At 34.5% G+C, this 19,505-nt stretch overlaps 1 protein-coding gene and 1 long non-coding RNA gene across 4 annotated transcripts in view; both read right to left on the reverse strand.

The window, feature by feature from the left end:
- LOC149414820 (uncharacterized) overlaps positions 1-19,505 on the reverse strand; it is a 399,189-nt gene that overhangs the window by 284,351 nt on the left and 95,333 nt on the right. The gene's annotated exons all lie outside the window — the stretch shown is intronic.
- Positions 14,461-17,192, reverse strand: LOC149414823 (uncharacterized). Its single transcript, XR_016303847.1, has 3 exons — positions 16,718-17,192; positions 16,448-16,600; positions 14,461-15,164 (listed from the first exon to the last, which is right to left on the reverse strand). It is a non-coding gene; the product is annotated as an uncharacterized LOC149414823 (long non-coding RNA).

Raw genomic sequence — 19,505 nt, forward strand, 5'->3', positions numbered from 1 at the left:
TTTATTATTCTCCTTTTTTTCTTCCTCATCTTTCTCTGTACACTCACTATATTTTATATTTCATGTTTTATATTCGTGTTTTATATTCATGTTTTATATTTCTTTTTGATTATTATTATTTCTGTTTTTTCTCACTACTAGCATCTTCGCCTAGTAACAACTGAACCTTGTTTACGCATGCTGTGAACATTTTTAATTGGAGTGTTAATATCTGTGCACATTCCCACGCAATAATATTAATGTAATAATTTAATAAGTTAACACTCTGTAAGTGTTTCAAACAATAAATAAATAAATCATTGATCCATTGGTTAACACTTGATGTTTTTCCTGAAAACTTTTCGAGTAAAAATCTTTCTGCTGTTTTTCCTAGATTTTTATTTTCACTACCCTTACTATTATTATTTTCAGAAAGTCTCGTATCATGTTTAATTTCGTCCAGGTATCGTTCACCAAATTGTAAATTCCCACCTTCATCTAAGTAAATTTTCCTCAAATTTAGTTAAAATTAAAACTTAAAGTTAAAACTCAAAAGTTAAGGTAATTCCTATATTTTTTTTACATTAACCCAACACAAGAGGCTCTGAGGAAAATAATTTCCCTCAGGGCCTCTGTCATTTTTGAAGATGCTGTGTGGAGGGTCTTTTTGAGGAGAGGAAGGAGTGAACGTGGGTCTTGAAGAGACCCATGTTGTAGGAAGGAGGAAACACAGAGCCCGGCAAATCGTTCCACAGCCGAGCTGTTGAACACAATAACGAGTCGTAGAAGCAACCCGTTTGACATTTGTCACATGACAAATGTCAACCGTGTTCATATGTTGGGCGCGCGTTTGGTGTGTTTCCCGACTATGCACCGGTGCCGAGGGGATCAATGATGCTAGTTCCTTGGAGCATCTTCCATTGAAATACCGGTTAATAAATATTTTCCGTGTTTGATGTTTTTTCTTTAGAGAATTCTGAATTTTAGTAAAAACGTCCGTAGTTGTTATGGCGGTGTGTTTTCTTGCAAGTTTCAAATCATCAGGAATATCAAATAAATGTTCATCGGGTGACTCGATTGAAGTTATGCAGTTCACACCGGTTTTTCCACCCAATGCTGCTAACACTGTGAATGTGAATCGTAACTTTTCCATTTTTCTTCACTAAAAATATCGTTTTATAAGACAAATAAAACAATGCGTTGCTCTGAAGTACAAAGAAACGACATTTAAAGTTTATTTGTCGTCCTTTTTTATATTAAAAAAACACATTATTTTTATTAGTCACTCAGTCAGCCACATAGCGAGTACACAATGCTGTTCATAAATAAATGCTGTTTAAGTGTAACCAAGACAACACATAAGTGACATTTGAAAAGTGCATAAAATAAAATTTAAACACAAAGGGATTCTAGGCATTTCTAGGTAGGTACTTATTAGTGAGTACTTATTCCTTTACATAAATAATTGATCATTTAAATTTTTTATGTTTTATTAATTATCCCTATTAATATTATAACTGCGAAAGTGTATATGTGTGTGTTTGTATAGGTATATGTTACTTCTTCATACAAAAAAACTACTGAACCGATTGCGATGAAACTTGGTATGTAAAAAAAAGATAGCTGGCAGTGTTGCCAACGAGGGCGATATATCGCCATTTAGGCTACTCAGAACGAGAATCGGCGCTGAAAAAATCTAAAAGGCGACTGGTCGGGCTACTTCAGAGTCAAGTTAAAAACATAATTTTCACGTAAAAACATCAATTTTAAACAATTCTCTAGCCACCCCCCCCCCCATGAATTTTTTTTCGGGACAAATTTTATTTTATTTTCTTGAAATTTTCTAGCCACCCCCCCCCCCCTCCCACGAAATTTTTATTTTCACGTAAAACCCACCTAACTACAAATTCGGCTACTTTAGGTACTTGTTAAATTTTATAATATGTGGTCGCTAGAGGGGCGCCGATGAGGTGCTTGCCTAGGGCGCTCTCAACAGTTAATCCGCCTCTGGCTAAATCACTTTAATTTTCGACCTCCTCCCTACGCATATAAAAGGGTAATTAAATATTCCTGTAAATAAAATTGTACCTCCCTAATCTGTTAGGATTCGAACCCACAGTTAATAATCTATTTGATTCTCTGGTTTTCGGTCTCCGTGGATAGAATGCCATCTCGCCAAATCAATAACTTAGCCCGATTAATCACTTCCTGCCTTTATATGGTCACTCTGTTTTAAAAACGCAATCATTATTTTATTATTTTCATGTTTTTAAGACAAGCAATCTAGTTCGAACTGTATACGAAATCACGTTTAAATCAACACAACTTTATAACACAATCGCGATTGCACAACACCTGGCGCCCCTGAGGTGGGTTTTTACAAAACGGCGCTCTACAAATTATCCGATTGTTCCTTATTGTCATTATTATTAATTGTGTTCTCACTGAGTCCAACCAATTTCACTTCACACAAAAACCGGTTCAATAATATTTCACTTTAGTTCAAAATTCCACAATACTATTAACACCATCTGAATCCACTAATTCACTGCAATTTCACACAACACTTCTCATTTGTATCGATTTCATGGAGCTGTCAACGCACTCAAGTTCCAAACCTGACTGCCCGTCCCTGCGCCCTGTCCCGTGTGAATGTGTTTACTCCAGGCCTGTCTGTCCATAAATCTCCCGTCGTTGTCTAAACAAAAAATTTTTTTTTGAGCACGTTCGTTTCGTTTATTTTATGTGAGTGTCCAAAACATCACAAGTTGTGGGTGGCTTTAAATCGGACTGGGTAACCATCCCATCAGGTGTGCCTCAAGGATCTCTATTGGGACCGTTACTATTTAACATTTACATCAATGATATAGGCCAATGCTTCAAATACTCCAAAACATTACTTTACGCAGATGATATGAAGGTTTTTTATCCTATCAGATGTACTGCTGACTGTGAAAAAATGCAAGAGGACCTAAACCGTCTTAATATTTACTGTACACAGCATAACCTTAAAATTAATGTTAAAAAGTGTTTCGTTGTGAATTTCACACGAAATAAAAATATCATTATCAATGAATATAATCTGAACGGCTCAATATTAATTAACAAAAAAGAAATCAAAGATTTGGGAGTGACATTGGACTCTAAGCTAATTTTTGATATTCAAATAGACTTAGTGACATCAAAAGCCTCTAAAATGTTAGGATTCATTCTTAGGACATGTAAAAAATTCTATAACCTTAGAACAATGAAAATCCTATATTTTGCTTATGTCCGCAGCTTACTAGAATATGCGTCACAAGTTTGGAACCCGCAATACATATCGTATGTGGAAATTCTAGAACGTATTCAAAATCGTTTTCTACGATACTTGGATTTCCGCAGCTACCGCCCACATCTAAGTCACCAAGATTCAGCAGCGTATTTCAATATACCATCATTAGAAGTTCGAAGAAGCTCGGCCGATGTACTTTTTCTTAAAAAAATAGCCAGGTCCGTTGTTGATTGCCCTGAACTCCTAGAACGAATTCAGATACGAGTTCCTAACAGACGAACCAGATCAAACATGATTTTTAGCCTCCCCCAATGCAACACTAATTCTAAGCAGAATTCTTTCATATATCGTGCGTCCAACACTTTTAACACACACTATTCACAATTTGATATATTTAACTCTGCACCACACTCCTTAAAATCCCACAGACACTCTCTCGATACATTACAATAACAATAACTACAGATACCATCTAATACAACCACCACTTTATTAACTTCCTTTATACATACCTCAACCTAACCGATCCCTCCTCATCCTACCCCCTCCCTATTCCCCCCTAAATAACTTGTTTCTTGAAATGTAATTTTCATTAGTAAATATCTCGGAATCACACTCAGATACACTTGTATATAATACCTATGTGGAAACCTGTAAATGGTTTATTTACTGAAACTAAATTATTATTATGCTGTTATTGATGTAAACTGTTGGTATCCCAAATAAAATAAAATAAAAATAAAATAAAATAAAAATAAAATAAAATAAAAATATTAATTTAATATAAAAGGAGAATGGAAAAGAAACAGACCGAAGTATTTAGTGAATGTAGACTAAAATATAAAAAGCAGGACTAAGTAACAAAAAAAGTAACAAGTATAAACAAGAAGAACAAATGTTATACACCTATTTAATGCATTGAACAAGAATAATATGTGTTTATAAGTATGCAGGACGGATGTGGGAGTGGAAGTCAGGTTTTGGCGTTGTAGCTGGATGGGGGAGGAAAGGGATGAGGGAATGTTGCCGCGCAACTAAAATAAAAAATAATAAATTAGCAATTTAAAGATAAAATAAGGATAATACATGATATTTTTATCTAGAACCGAGGTTAAAGGGGAGCAGGTTGTAGTCCAATCAACTCTCAAAACATTGATGAAAGAAATTTATATATTATGGATTTATGCTCTTCATTCCCTCAACACACAAAAACCTTGCATAGGTATTAGTAAGTATTTCACAGAGCAGAAGAATCTTGTCCTATTAAATAAATTCTGTTTTCTTTGTTAACTTTAAATTTCAAATATTTTTCATCCATGTATCGTGTATTGTGTTAGGGATTAAAAATGAGAAAGTCCCACGAGGAATGTATACAAATTGAAGGGTGGATGGGAATACGTTGGTAATCGGGTAATTATGTAACTGAACATAAAATATGATGGTTTTCATGGTTATTGATTAGAGGCTTTGAGCTTTAGTCCAGTTAATCTTGACAAATGACTAAGCCTTTTATACTAATAAAGCTTTTGAGCCTAGCTTTTGTCTACCCTGCCTAACAGCCCAATCTTACTAAAGATATAGAATCTATTTGAAAGAAGACTTTTAGAATAATGCTTTAAGGCGAAGTTTAATGCTAAATTACTATTTTGATTAATCTTTATAACGAATTGGTGAACATTATGAATATCAAAAATATGCTTTAGATGAATTGAAGGTTTTCCTATCGCTTCGCTTGAGTAGAATACAAATAAAATAATAAATTATTCAATAAAAATATAAATGTAAACTACTAAAAAATATATTTTCCCAATAGAAATGTATGAACGCGTAAAGTGAACAACTCTAAAAAAATATATTATTATAGCTAAGATTATCTGTGACAGTTTCACTAGATTAACTTTTTTGCTTTCTTACAAAATTATTTAGAAAATTAATAAAAATCAGTTTTTTGCTTGAAATCGAACGTTTCTAGACTTCGTTTGTCAAGCGATTTTAATGGCTATTACCTATAATATAAGGTATATTAAGAATATACACATTTTTTGCTTGCAGCTTCCTCTTAAGAGTAACGACTGTGCGTCCTTTTTCATACAAAACAAATTTGAATTGGAGGCCAAAGTACTTAAGGAAACTGAAAAATATTCGTTTTAATGTACCGCGCTCCAATAGCGAACTTTATTTTTAGTCGCAGTCTGGTTATTTTAATGTGCGCTTTTCGGCGGTCAATATACGATTGATTTCGTAGAATATTCAAAACATTCTCGAACCCCCCCTGGTGCCAAAAACATGGTCACGTGGTTTGCCTCCAACTCGTCGAAATGTTAAAATTATTATATATTTAGAAGGAGATGTGAAAAAATGTCACTTTCGATTTTTGTGTTATAAATGATGGCATCTTGAACTTGAAATTATGTTTATCCATTGTCGACGTAATTTGCATGGAATAATTCAAAATGTCAAATTCTGTGGAAATCATATCGAAAGAAATCGCAAACAATTCATTGAAACATGACAAACGTATTCAAATAAAGTGACAATTAGTTTTTGTTACAAGAGAGAAAAATAAGGAGGTAAAAAACAAAAGTTATCATTTTTATCAGTGCATTTGCGGGTGCAATAAAATGAACATATATGTATTTTTGCTTTCATTGTTTACTTTTAAGTCTACCGATATACAATTGACTGAGTTTGGAGTTAATACAAATTAAAATTAAAACTTTTAATAGGAAAAGATCTTTAAAATAAAAAAAAATCATTCATTAGTTTTTTTTTTTTTTTAACATTATTTCTGGCTTTCACCCTTCAAGGGTGTTCTTGGCCATCATTTAAAATTATTGAGAAATGAAAGGTGAATTTAAATATTAATTTTATTTAAATGGGCAAATTTCAAAATTATAATGAAAATTGGAGTCGAGTTCAGACTTAGAAGAGATGAGATGTTGAATGGAGGGGAGGCAATTTTAGATAAGGCTTGATAGAAGAGAGGATATTTGTTTAGAGAGGGACAACCAAAAAATATGTGATCTAAAGTTCCCACTTCTAGATCACAGAATGTACAATCTGGGGAGTCAACAACGTGAATTTTAAAAAGATGGGAAGGAACGGAACAATGTCCGATCCTCATTCGAATGAGTGAAGAAATTTCTTTTTTGGAAAAATGAGGGAATTGCTGAAACCACGGTTTTGATGGAATAGTTCTTTGTATTGAGGCATAGCAGGCTCCCTTGGATTGACTAGCAATGTGCCAATACTCTGCCCAAACATTGCGGGATCTATCTTTGATGATGGAAAAAATGTCAGATAGGGGAATGTGGTTTACGAGGGTAACAACAGGGTTGGACGCTCCTTGTTTTGCCAAGGCATCCGCAATATCATTACCCATGATACCAACATGTCCAGGAATCCAAATCAGAGTTACAGTTTTACCAGAGCTTTGAATGGAGGCTATCATCTCTCGAATAAGGCATACAAAGTGATCATCAGGATGAAGAAGAGGACTGGATTTAAGTTTTTGGAGGGAACTGAGAGAGTCAGAGAGAACGAGGGAATGTTCGAAATTATTTTTGATTATATATTTGAGAGATTCTATTATTGCAATGCACTCGGCTGAAAATATTGAAAATTGATTTGAAATTGAATGAAATATTCTGTCATTAGAATTATTGTGGTAAACGTTAATACCTATACCACAGTTAGGAGAGTCGGAAGATTTGGATCCATCAGTAAATAAAAGAGAAAAGTTGGGCCATTTAGATGAAATATTGTCATTGAAAATATTATTGACAGTTCGGGCCGGGAGATTGGAATGACTTTTAAGGATTCCGATCCCTTCAAATATTGTTGGGGATAGGGTGACGTGACTATATTTTAATTTGTATAAGGGAAGTAGATCATTTTGGATGATGTGAAGCTCTGAGAGAGACTTAAAATTTTTACAGATGTCAGGAAGAGGTTTAGTTGAAGCTCTGATTGTAGATGAATGGGTTGAGTCAATGAACAACGAGACGCTGGGGATAACCTGATGACATTTAGAATTTAAACATTTAAGAACAAATTTGTCAGCAAATAGTTGACGCCTTAAATAAAGAGGAGGATCGGAACATTCTACTTGAAGGGAATTGATGGGTGACGATTGCATCGCTCCAGTTATAATTCGCAAAGATTTAGATTGAATTTTGTCTAATTTATCAAGTACATTTTTTGAGGCAGTACTAAAACATTCATTAGTTATATTTGTAAATAAATAATCTTAAATTAAGCAATTTTGTACTACCGGCTTCAGAATAGGTGGGTAACGGCAAATTAATTACATACATTGTCGTTTTCATAATATTCATTACGCATTAGCAATATGTATTAACATTTCATATTAATTGTTTTTCAATTGACCTTCCACTTCTGGATCCCTGGAGCCGCCTCTGATAATAAGTACGAGAAAGAAAGGGAGGTTTAGACGGTTCGGGCGAGTAGAGTGAATGAACGAAGAAAGGAGTGTAAGTAGAATATATGACGCGAATGTGAATGGCGTGACACCATCAAATGAACCAAATACTTAACCCTTAAATGCATGATTTTTTTTATTTTTTATTATATATTTGGTAGATATGTACACGCATATGCACGGAAAATATAGAAAAAAAAATGTAATTTTTTAATGGTATTTTATTAAAAAAAAACAATTGTTGCAGATTTACAACACCACGTATTTACTAGAAATTAATATGAACAATTTAAGCATGAAAAAAAAACAAAACCTAAAACAATTTCGCAAAACTAATAAGTGAATCGGAAAAAAGATGAGTTATTACATATAAGTATTATAATATTGTATCTACTTACTTCAGAAAATCAAAATAATAACAGCAAAACAAAACTGCAATTCTAACCTCCAACCAATTTTCGAGAATCTTCACTTTGTCAAAGAAAAAGTGACATTTGACATTCGCGAAAGAAAAAAAGGTGCTGCCACTCAATAAAATATATTACCGTGAACGTGATAATTCTACAACGACATGCATTATGTATACACCAAAGAGTTAAAGGTGGTTTGAACGGTATGTTGCTGTTTCGCAACAATATACATTTAAGTGTTAAGTCGGGTCATGTCAAGAGTCAGAGGGGCATAATAGAAGGAAGGAAGCAATGAGTACATGCCGAAACCGAGTTGCTTGGCGGTCCCTCCTTCCTGTCTAGCCCTGCGGGGAACCGGCTTCATGGTTAGTTAGTTCACTTTCGAAGGGAAATATTGAGCAACGAGGAATCACAATAATTGTAATTGTTAAGGAACGAAACGAAGTTTGGCAAAACAACTACAAAGTATAGGGTTTTCCAATAAGAGGTGTTATTTTGATATTCAAAGAAAAATGCCATTTTTTAATATAAACGATCGAATGTTTATTTCATTATAAAGAAGAAGGTATGCCGTTAATAGTGAAAAATAACATCAGTCAAATGATCATCACGACCACGCCTACAGGACCATATCCTTTTCATGAAATTTTCCATAACCAAATCGCAAAGTGGCTGCCTTATGTCCTCGATAGCCTCACGAATTCCATATTTGAGGTCTTGAATCGACGCTGGGCTGTTGGCGTAGACCTTCTCTTTCACGTGGCCCCAACGGAAGAAGTCGTAAGGTGTTAAATCACAAGATCTCGGTGGCCAATTATGATCACCTCTTCGAGAGATGACACGGTCCGGAAACTTTTCCCGTAAAAGATCAATGGTTTCGTTGCTTGTGTGGCACGTAGCGCCGTCTTGTTGAAAGTAAACGTTGTCCAGATCAATACCAATTCCGGCCATAAAAAATCAATTTATGGCCGGAATTAAATACACATAACACCTCTTATTGGATAATTAATATTATTGTCGTCTTGTGTTAAAAAAGTGGTAGAAACAATACGAACACTGTGAAGTCATTTGTTGGACTGTTGGTCGTGTGCCAATTTGAAGCAATACTTCAATCAGAGATCACCGTCACACTCATAGACAGTAAAAAAATGAATATGAGCCACGATTTCTCTATCACAAACAGATTGAAATCTTTCGAGCACAAGCGTCAGGTTGGAATGCAGTCCTTGTTCTGCAGGTATTTCAGTGGAAGATTCTCCGAGGAACTAGCGTCGTTGATCCCTTATCTTAGCCAAAAGTTTGACATTCGTTAAACGAGTAGTGGTCATTTCTACGAATCGTTCTTGAGAACAATTTGCCACCCTCTGCAATGGGCCTCTTCAAGACCCATGATCACACGTTCCTCTCCTTACCTCGTCTGCCTTATTTGTTTAATTTCTAACTTCAAAGATTGTACTTGAAAATCCTGTTATTGACGGCTCCTCAAACAATCGGCATACCTCATGTACTAACTATAATCCAAAGTAGAATTCCGTACGGTTTAAACAGCACGACTTTACAAAGAATGAATGCATGTTCTTCAGTCCTGATACTCGTATGTATGAGATATCAGATATGAGCCACTTCTTTTGTTCGTGTGTTTCATATTTGCCACGGCTAAACGGCCGTGAAACAGTCTGCGAGATGAAGGAATGTAGAATGATCATGCATTAGGGTGGGCCGTCATTGTATAAAGGTTAATCCATAGATGAGAGGAACAAGGGAGATGGGCCAAGAAACTTTATTAGTACAAATCGCAACTACGCACAGCGGCTCCCGCTCATGCTTCAACCTTTTTTTAATGTGAAACCGAACAAGAGTCCCAACTTCTCCGAAACGTCTGGAGCCAGCGAGACTATGGCATTCCTAATTGGGGTATGTTGTGAGGCTGAATGTATAGGAGAGGAGTGGGGAAGTACCTAGCTGTTCAGATCTGGTCACCAAGCACGGCCAAAGCCATTTCAAGCAACGTTTCAATTCTGGATGGTGGTATTTCACCGAATATGCCGCAAATATACTATATATTATTTTAAATGTGTACATTATGAAAAAATACAAATACATCAAATAAAGTTTACTTGTGTACACCGGGATTTGAACCCGCGACCTATACCTACACACCAAAAGCCACTTTCATTGGGTTTACCGCTTCTTAGTTCGTGCACTTTGGTCGTAGCTCGGCGACAGTCGGCACGATTCCATGCCATATCTCCCATTGTTTCGATGGGTTTTTCTTAAGATGTCGCTCTCTCAGGGGTGACAAAAGTGGCCACGTTTCAACTGTTTGTTGTCTCGAGTGCGACAAACAAATGGTTTTCTATATTTCCTCAGTTCTGCCCAAAATCTTCAATCGACGGATACCACCAAAAGTTGCCATAAAAATTGCGTTTTAATGTACTATAAGAGATATAAAACGGCAATACTTTTTTGTTTTGTGTTTTTTTTGTGGAGGATTTTATTTAGGACATGCGTAACTGTTATTTTATCCGTAAACAATACATTACTTAACTTCGAACTATAGTACCTAGTAAAGATTTTTTTATACTTGTTCAGTATTGATTGCGCAACTTTTAAGCCCCTTGACAACTAAACAAAAATCCTCTAGAAGACCCTGATCTTTACCGACTTGAACGAAAACTGATATTGCCAATTTGCATAAGAGCTTTTGACTCCTAGGCCCCAGAGAGGTTAATGAAACGGATTATCTGTTCCAGAAATGGCGTAGTCTTTTGAAAATGTTTCATCAATTTCACCAGAATCACGGAACATAAATTGACCATACTTACCACAACATGCTTTGACGGTCCACCCTACTGTACACACTGTTTATGTACGTATAATAGTTATGCATACATATACGTATATATGTATTATAATATGTGGAAGGAGTTGAGTCTGATAGTTGAGTCTGAGTCTGATAGAGGCGTAGAGGTCTCGATTCATGGGAGTGTAATCGGTGTAGCGGTGTCGATTGGACCGGCCGGTCAGATCGTCGATACAAGCCGCGGGGCTGCAGCTGCAAGCCGTTCAGTGGCAGACGCGGCTGGTCCCAATTATATTATACTAGCAAATAATAAAACCCGCTGCCGCAACGGTTCTTTTCGAAAATAACAGAGGGCACCACCTCCGTTTACAGAAATCCTAAGCAGTACGCACAGTCATTAAAATAATAATTCATCATAATTAATTCAATCATTAAAATAATAATTCATCAGATTATCAGAGATCAGCGCAGACCCGTGACAAGTCACGGGATGTTATAATTTATAATTATAGGATTTGTGTAGCTGGAAGAATTTAATTTTAAAAATGCCTTGGTAACCCCAATACCTTTAAAAATATATTAAATTTACCTTTCTAAAATTACGACATATGTCAAACATTTTTACAAAAGGTTTTGTACTACTACAATTTTTTTGAGGTGGTGAGGGGGTGAAGCGATGAGGTGGTGAGGTAGTGAGGTGATAAGGAGGTGAGGCGCCACCCCCAGGATACGAAAATATTCTGGGAAAATTCTCTCTGATCGTTTGCTTTTAAGACCATTATTATCACACGAGGTCTGTTAATTCAATTAAACTATGTGAATGTTGATAATAAATGTGTTTGTGTTATTTTAATTTCTTTGCTTACCAAATTACCAATCCCATCCACAAAACATGTTATTGTTGATTTTCATACCTGAAACAAAGAAAGGAAAATCATTAATTCGAGTAAACACAATATTCGGGGTATTCACAACAAACCTACAAACAAATCTGAGGTTTAGGATCACAGGGGAATATCTACAAAGACATAGTTTTTAGATAAAGACATAGTTTTGAGATAAAGACATAGTTTTGAGATAAAGACATAGTTTTCAGTTAAATACATAGTTTTGAGACAAATACATAGTTTTGAGATAAAGACATAGTTCTGAGATAAAAACATAGTTTTGAGACAAAGACATAGTTTTGAGATAAAGACATAGTTTTGAGATAAAAGAATGGAATGCTCATATGTCCAACTGTATCTCTTAAACGGCTGTATGTACGAGAAAGAGTTTCGTGTCACTAATAAATACGATTATGGCATTACCGAAACCCAGTTCTTGCAGTAAGGGTCGGTGATCCTAACCTCCCGAAATCACAACTTACATGAAGCAGGACAATTTTTTTTGACAAAGATTTCTGAAACTTTTAGGATAGCAAAAAAAATATTTTTAAGGTTATTTCCATAAAGATCGACTAAAACTTGGGACCACTAAATTTTTAAATAATAATAATATTTTAATGATTGCATAGCGCCGCTTTTATGAAAACTTACATCAAGGGCGCAGTAGAAATATCTTGTTTTCAAGGCTCCATCCTATACAGTGAAAATCATGAAACTGTCAAGAATTTTGTTCCATATTTTTATTTTTATTAATTGTTCTTTAAAATTACTAACTAATTAATCTTTTCAACACCAGAGTTCTTCCTCAGAAAATTAATGCCTCTTGACTGTAATAGTTGTCCCTCATTGGAAAACGTTGACCATGTAACTTATCTAGGTGTAATAATTGATCAAAATTTAAAATGGACTGAGCACTTTAACTATTTAAATAATATATTTTTTTAAACTAAGTTATTTCTTCAAAACCATCAGGGGGCTGACTCTGTATCTCTCACAAGCGTCCGTTCCGCGGGTTTACGACTGACAAACCCGTTTTCACTGATTTTGGTACTCTTTAGCAAGTCGTAAACCCGAATTTAATCGACAACTCAAAGTGACAGCTCAACGTTTCGCTTTAGATCGACGTCTGCCGCCGCTCCTTGTATTTTGACAGTTCTTGTTAACTTTGGTACTCTCTACCTCCGAAAGCTAGAAACATTATAGCTCCAAAGGCTTGATTGTCGGGTTTATCAAAATAGGTCGAACTACCTCTGGTTTGGGACCGTTTAGAGCTTTATATCGCCCAACGACATATTTTTCGAAGTTAATAAAATCGAATTTACTAGTTTTAAAAGGCAAGTAATTTGTTTTATTTCGAATTAAACAATACCTCAACCGAATTGATAAATATATACCTAACCGATGCACTTTTAGGCACAGATTATGGAAATTACACTTCGTTTCAACAATTACTACAAGAAAAAACTATTTACGTGAACAAATTAGATTATTAGGTTCTTAATTTGGGTTATTTAAGTAATTTGTGCGTAATTTAGATTGGAAGGAAACTTTCGCAAACGTCCAACGCTGCAAAGGTATAGTTTTATAAGGAAAATTTTGATGTTGAATAAAATAAGAACCGGAGTGCCCTTGGAACTTAAGGTGAATACAACATTATTTAATTAATCATTTTTTCTTACAATATCTGCAAATCCCCAACAGCACTTTCCGGTGGAAATTACAATTAGAAATTAAAAATAATTCTCTTTAGTCCATTACCTGTACCTAGGTACTCTTTCATTTATACAGTTTGTATTGTTTCTTTCTGCCTATCTTATCTTCTATTGCCGTGTATTTGCCGTACTCATAATACATTATTTATTTTTAAGGTTCTAACGACACTCTCATTTCTTGCGACAGGGTCATACCAAAAAATTGTGGGGAATGATTTTCACTCAAGCCTGTCGCAACAAACAGTGAGCCGACACTTGAACGAGATTGTGTCGGCATTAAACAGAATAATGCACCGGCACATCAATTCCCAGGAACACAACAAGAAAGGAATTCCGTCAAACAAGGGTTTGTTTTGATCTATTGTATTTTATTGTTACTTATCTTGTTTACCCGAGGATTGTGGCATATTCAGATGACAGACTATAACGTCTCCACCAATGAGGAATGAATGCATCAACATGGATATTATATTGGTATACAAGCGTAGTCTAAGGCCAATTTAAATAAATAATATATCATTATCGTCATAGAATAGAAGAACTGTAAAAATGCCATCCATGTAGATTTGAATGGAAACCAATATCGCCACTGACTTGGTACCTTTTGGTTCTAACCCATTTAGCACATGCTCTATCTTTCTTTCACTTGAATTTCATGATGAAACAGTTTGTTTTTGAAATTTAAGCAAAGAACGGTCCGTCTTAGCGATTAAAGTAATATGAATTTTATAACATGTTGTCTGTATCGAGGTTGAAGGAAGGAACAATAAGAAATACAAAAAACAACTAAATTACATATGTGGTGTAATATTTTATATTTGTAGATTTATAAGAAAACAACAGATATTCATCTTTTTACAGCCTCCATACAGTTACCAATGTATTACAGAAAAGATTATGCATTTAGAACACGTACAGTAAATGAGAAATGGTAAAAACATGTTTAGATAAACAAGTAGTAGCAATAACAAATGCATGATACAGTAAGTACATGTGTATATTATTACATACTAATCCAACTAAACGAATCATTATATTGATACTAATCCTACTGAAATGTTGCACCGCTTACGAAAAGTAAAGCCATTCAAAGAATGTGTGTACAAATGAAATAGTTATGTGAACGGCCCTCTAAAGTATTGCCACTTAGTCAAAGCACGTTTGTCTCAGTAACGTATCTACACTCTATTCATATCATCTACGGTATATTGAACATTTAATATAACTCAATATGAATAGTGACGTTACTTTGGAAAAATTGTGTAATTTGTCATTTGAAATAAAACAAAATGTTACACTAAATTTATGGTTTACAATGAAGTAGGGAAGTATTTAAGTACAAATCTTATGACTTCAGAAAAAAATTTGGTTTTGATTTATTAAATACATAAAACAAAATCAGAAACATATTTTTTCAGATGCGAGATCAAAAAAGTAGATCATAAAACTTATAGCGATAAGTTGGTACAACTAGAAATGGTTGATAGGAAATAAGTAAGAGTTATAAAAGTACCTTTGCTACAATGGGTACTAAATGGTAAAAAGTGATGGTACATGTGCCAGAATCGGCTGTTAATTAGTCATATTTCAATAAGGCGCCGCATTGTCGCGTCTCCAATACATAGTAGTGCTGCAAGCACAGCTCTCAGCTTGTTGTCCTGAAACCATAAAAACAACTAAATTATAAAAACTGTATTGATAGTTCAGTATCTATATCGATTTTAATCATAAAACTCTATATATGTTTCAGGTTTTATGAGAAATATCAATTTCCGGGTATAATTGGATGCATAGACGGAACCCATATAGCAATAATAAAACCCTAAGTCCACGAAGAGGCATATTTCAACCGAAAAGGTTTCCATTCGATGAATGCTCTCATGGTAAATAAATATAATTTTTTTTTAAATATGGACAAACTAGCTGATACACCCATCATATAAAATATATCATGCTATTTTTCACCTGTAGATATGCGACTCAAACCTAAAAATAATAGCTATATGTGCGAGGTATGGGGGTGCATCACATGATGCACACGTATGGGAAATGATGGCAATAAAACCACACTTGGAAGAAGCAAATAATCAAGAAGCTTTCTGGCTTTTAGGTAAATTTCATTCATGTTTTTAATAAAGTGGGCTATTTTTAATGTATTTGTTCAAATATGTATATCAAATATTATAATATTTCAGGAGATTCAGCATTTCCGCTTAGGCCATACATGATGACCCCAATCTTAAATGCGGTACCGGCATCACCAGAAGAGCATTACACGAAATTGCAATGCAGGGTTAGAAATTGTATAGAACGCTGTTTTGGGATTTTAAAAGCAAGATGGCGCTGTCTTCTAAAACATCGTGTGCTTCATTATACCCCAGTAATGGCAGTGAAGATAGTGAATGCATGCGCTGTTCTTCACAATATTGCCATTGAAGCTCAAATGCCAGAACCAGAGGATGTTATTATTGAAAATGATTGTAGAGAAGTGTTTGATATTAACGATGGACACGACAATAACCTCAGGCAAGGTCGGCTAACTCAATGTGAGCTTGTTGAGACTCTCAATCGCCACAGTTAAATATCTCTGACCAGCTCTCTAAAATCATCTTCAATAATAACATCCTCTGGTTCTGGCATTTGAGCTTTAATGGCAATATTGTGAAAAACAGCGCATGCATTCACTATCTTCACTGCCATTACTGGGGTATAATGAAGCACAAGACGTTATAGAAGATGGCGCTATCTTGCTTTAAAAATCCCGTACCTGCTTTTGCTACTATGTTTAATTACTGCTACAATAGATTATAAGGTGTATTATTGAGAAATCTGACTCAGAATGTTGTAATTTTTGTCTCATCTGTTTTTTAAATGACAATATTAATATATGTACCAGTATATTGCCATTATAATGTCTAATATACAATAAATCATATCTTACACTTCCGTTTGATCACCTCTGAGAGTATCAGAGCCATCATCTCTTTCATTTGTTTGAGATGTTCAATCTTCTCCTGCTCAACCAGTAGCCTCTCCCGCTTGATCTGTACCTTCTCCCGCTCGATCTGAAGGAATTCGTCCATTCTATGTTTGACTGAAAGTGAAAATATTTATGTTATTTTTTTATAAATATATTTGTTACATACGATTCTTACTCTTTTTCATAGCATAATTCCTATACACCCCAAGATATTTCAGTGTAAGTACTTACATTGTCGTTTAGAAACGTTGTGCGAGGCCTTTCTTCTGATCCAAGCCCTGGAATCTACCGGAAGACATGGCAGGCCTCTCTGTGAGCCACGCCACCAACAACTCCAGCTGCACACTCGTTGCAATAGTCTGTAGGAGAATTATCATGTATTACATAACTAACAATGTAAAATAGTAAATGAACATCACGCAAATGAGGTGACTAATAAAAAACTGACAAAGGCAAAAATACACACTACCTAGTGAATATAATATAATAACATAATGAGTAGCGACATTAGGTGAAAAGAAATCTACAAATAAATGTCATTTGTACGTATAAAACACCGTTCATTCAAAGCGAATTTGAGGTTATAAAGTCCTTTACTTCTTGGAAAGGTTACGATACCTTACGAAATACATTTACCAACGTAAAAAAATACAGAATAAACATGAAAATTATAAATAATAATACAACTTACGGTCATTTTTCCTTATTGAGTGATAAATGAATCAATTATTGTCATTAGGTGATATAAATTCAGCGGAAAAGTCAAAATTCAGCGCGCTAATAAATATGCCAATAGACAATTTTGGCATTTCTGTATAGAGTTATGTGAGATGCAAACGTATCCGACGCCGACGACGCTAAAATAAACCAAACTTTATCCATGTCGTTACAGAGTACTGTTTTAAGTCCGATGTGACAAATTTGGCCAAACAGAAACGTTTTAGTTTGTGAAATCGAAATTTACCGAGTAAGCCCCCAGGAATGTCTTTAGTAATAAAGATCTACATGGCTCTTTGCCAATAGCTCTTAGAATACGGTATTATCGGATGGGGAAGTGCAAATGACAATATCCTAAAATCACTCATTAAAACCCAATAAGCCACAACGAAAATTATTCTGAAAGTCCCTGTAAGAACTAGCACTGACGAAATCTTTAACAAACTTAACATCATGTCACTTAAACAACTCTATTCTAAAACAATACTCCTTTACATTCATAAATACAAAACACAAGAAATAACAACTAACACACATATTACAAAAACTAGATCTCAGGGTCAAAAACATATCCAACTACAAGTACAACATTTGGCCAAAAAAGTTTCCTATCCTATGGTACTAAGCTCTACAACAAAATTCTACACGCAAACTCACAACAATATTATAAAATTTAAATCTCAAATGAAAAGCTGGATAAAAAACATAGGAAGATCAGAAATATACAAAATACTGACACCAAATGACTGAAACCGAAACCACTCCACTGAACAAACTTTTTCACAAAAACACTATTCAATATATTAATAATTACTTCATATTTTCCATACTCATCATATGCTAATGAAATCCTCAGCATGGGAGATCCCACTGAGGATATCATCATTAAAAAAAATATACATATATGTGAATTAATTTAACAATGAATATAAAATAATCAGTAGGGTTCCATTTACAATATTTTTATGGTTTATTTATTTATTTATTTATTTATTAAACGCCATAAAAGGCTTTTACAGTAATGTGAAACATGGGATTATAAGTACACAGTTCAGGGCTGTCAGAGACTTGACAATTAGAAATAGCATTTTTCATTAAAATAATACATCCACAAGCAGTTTTTATTGATGCTATACATATACATTTCACATATATGTATATATGTGGAATGTATATGTATAGAACACCATATATATGTTACACATAAAGAAGAACACAACAGTCAGTATGATGCAGTACAAACAGACATTTAACATTTCACAAACATATCAATTACATTCATAACCAAGTATTTTTGCCTTGATGCAAGACGGTGAGGTTTTGAAAATATCAAAAAGGTCTGTATACGTGTTGGCAGTGCGGTGAAAACGCGCCAACGGTGAATGATACAAATAGTTAGTGCTATGATTGTCACTGTGGAAAAGATGGTGGAGTCGAGTTGATTTAACAGGGACACGAAAATTTATAACACTTAACATTTGAGGGCAGTCTATGAGATTGTTCAGTAATTTAAAAAGTATAAGAATGTCATTAATAGTTCGCCGGGTAGAAAGAAGTGGTAGATTTAGACCAGACATTAATGTATTATAGCAGATATCAATTACAGGCTGTCTCAATTTGAATTGAACGTATCGAAGAAATTTTCTTTGTACTTTCTCCAAGCGGTGTAAGTTACAGGTATAAATCGGAGACCATACAGGAGATGCATATTCTAGGTGCGATCTCACAAGAGAGCAGTAGAGTAATTTAATTGACTCAATGTTTTGAAAAGTCCTTGTGTTACGCATTACAAAACCTAGAATTTGCATGGCCTTATTGGAAATTGTTTCACAGTGACGATCAAAGGTAAGTTTTCTGTCAAAAATAACACCAAGGTCTTTGATAAATGGTACTAATGCAATTTCATTATTGTTAATTGAATACGATATGGTTATTGGAGTCCGTGAACGGTAAAAACACATGTGGAAACACTTTTTTACGTTTAGGAATAATTTGTTTATTTCACACCAGCTAGCAAGTCTATCTATATTATGCTGAAGGATAAGTGCATCATTTAAACATTTTATAATCTTAAAAAGCTTTAGGTCATCTGCAAATAGAATGAATTTGACATTTTCGAAACATAAAGATAAATCATTTATAAACAATACGAAGAGAAGTGGGCCCAGATGAGAGCCTTGAGGAACTCCAGATGTTACTTTAAATTTATATGAGACTTTATTATTTAATTTTACCATCAGTTCGCGGTTACAGAGGTAACTATTCAACCATTTTAGGAATGATCCATGTATACCAAGGGCTT

The sequence above is a fragment of the Hesperophylax consimilis genome, chromosome 19, assembly GCF_061612785.1.
Source record: "Hesperophylax consimilis isolate HC1 chromosome 19, BYU_Hcon_1.0, whole genome shotgun sequence".
Taxonomy (NCBI): Eukaryota; Metazoa; Arthropoda; class Insecta; order Trichoptera; family Limnephilidae; genus Hesperophylax; species Hesperophylax consimilis.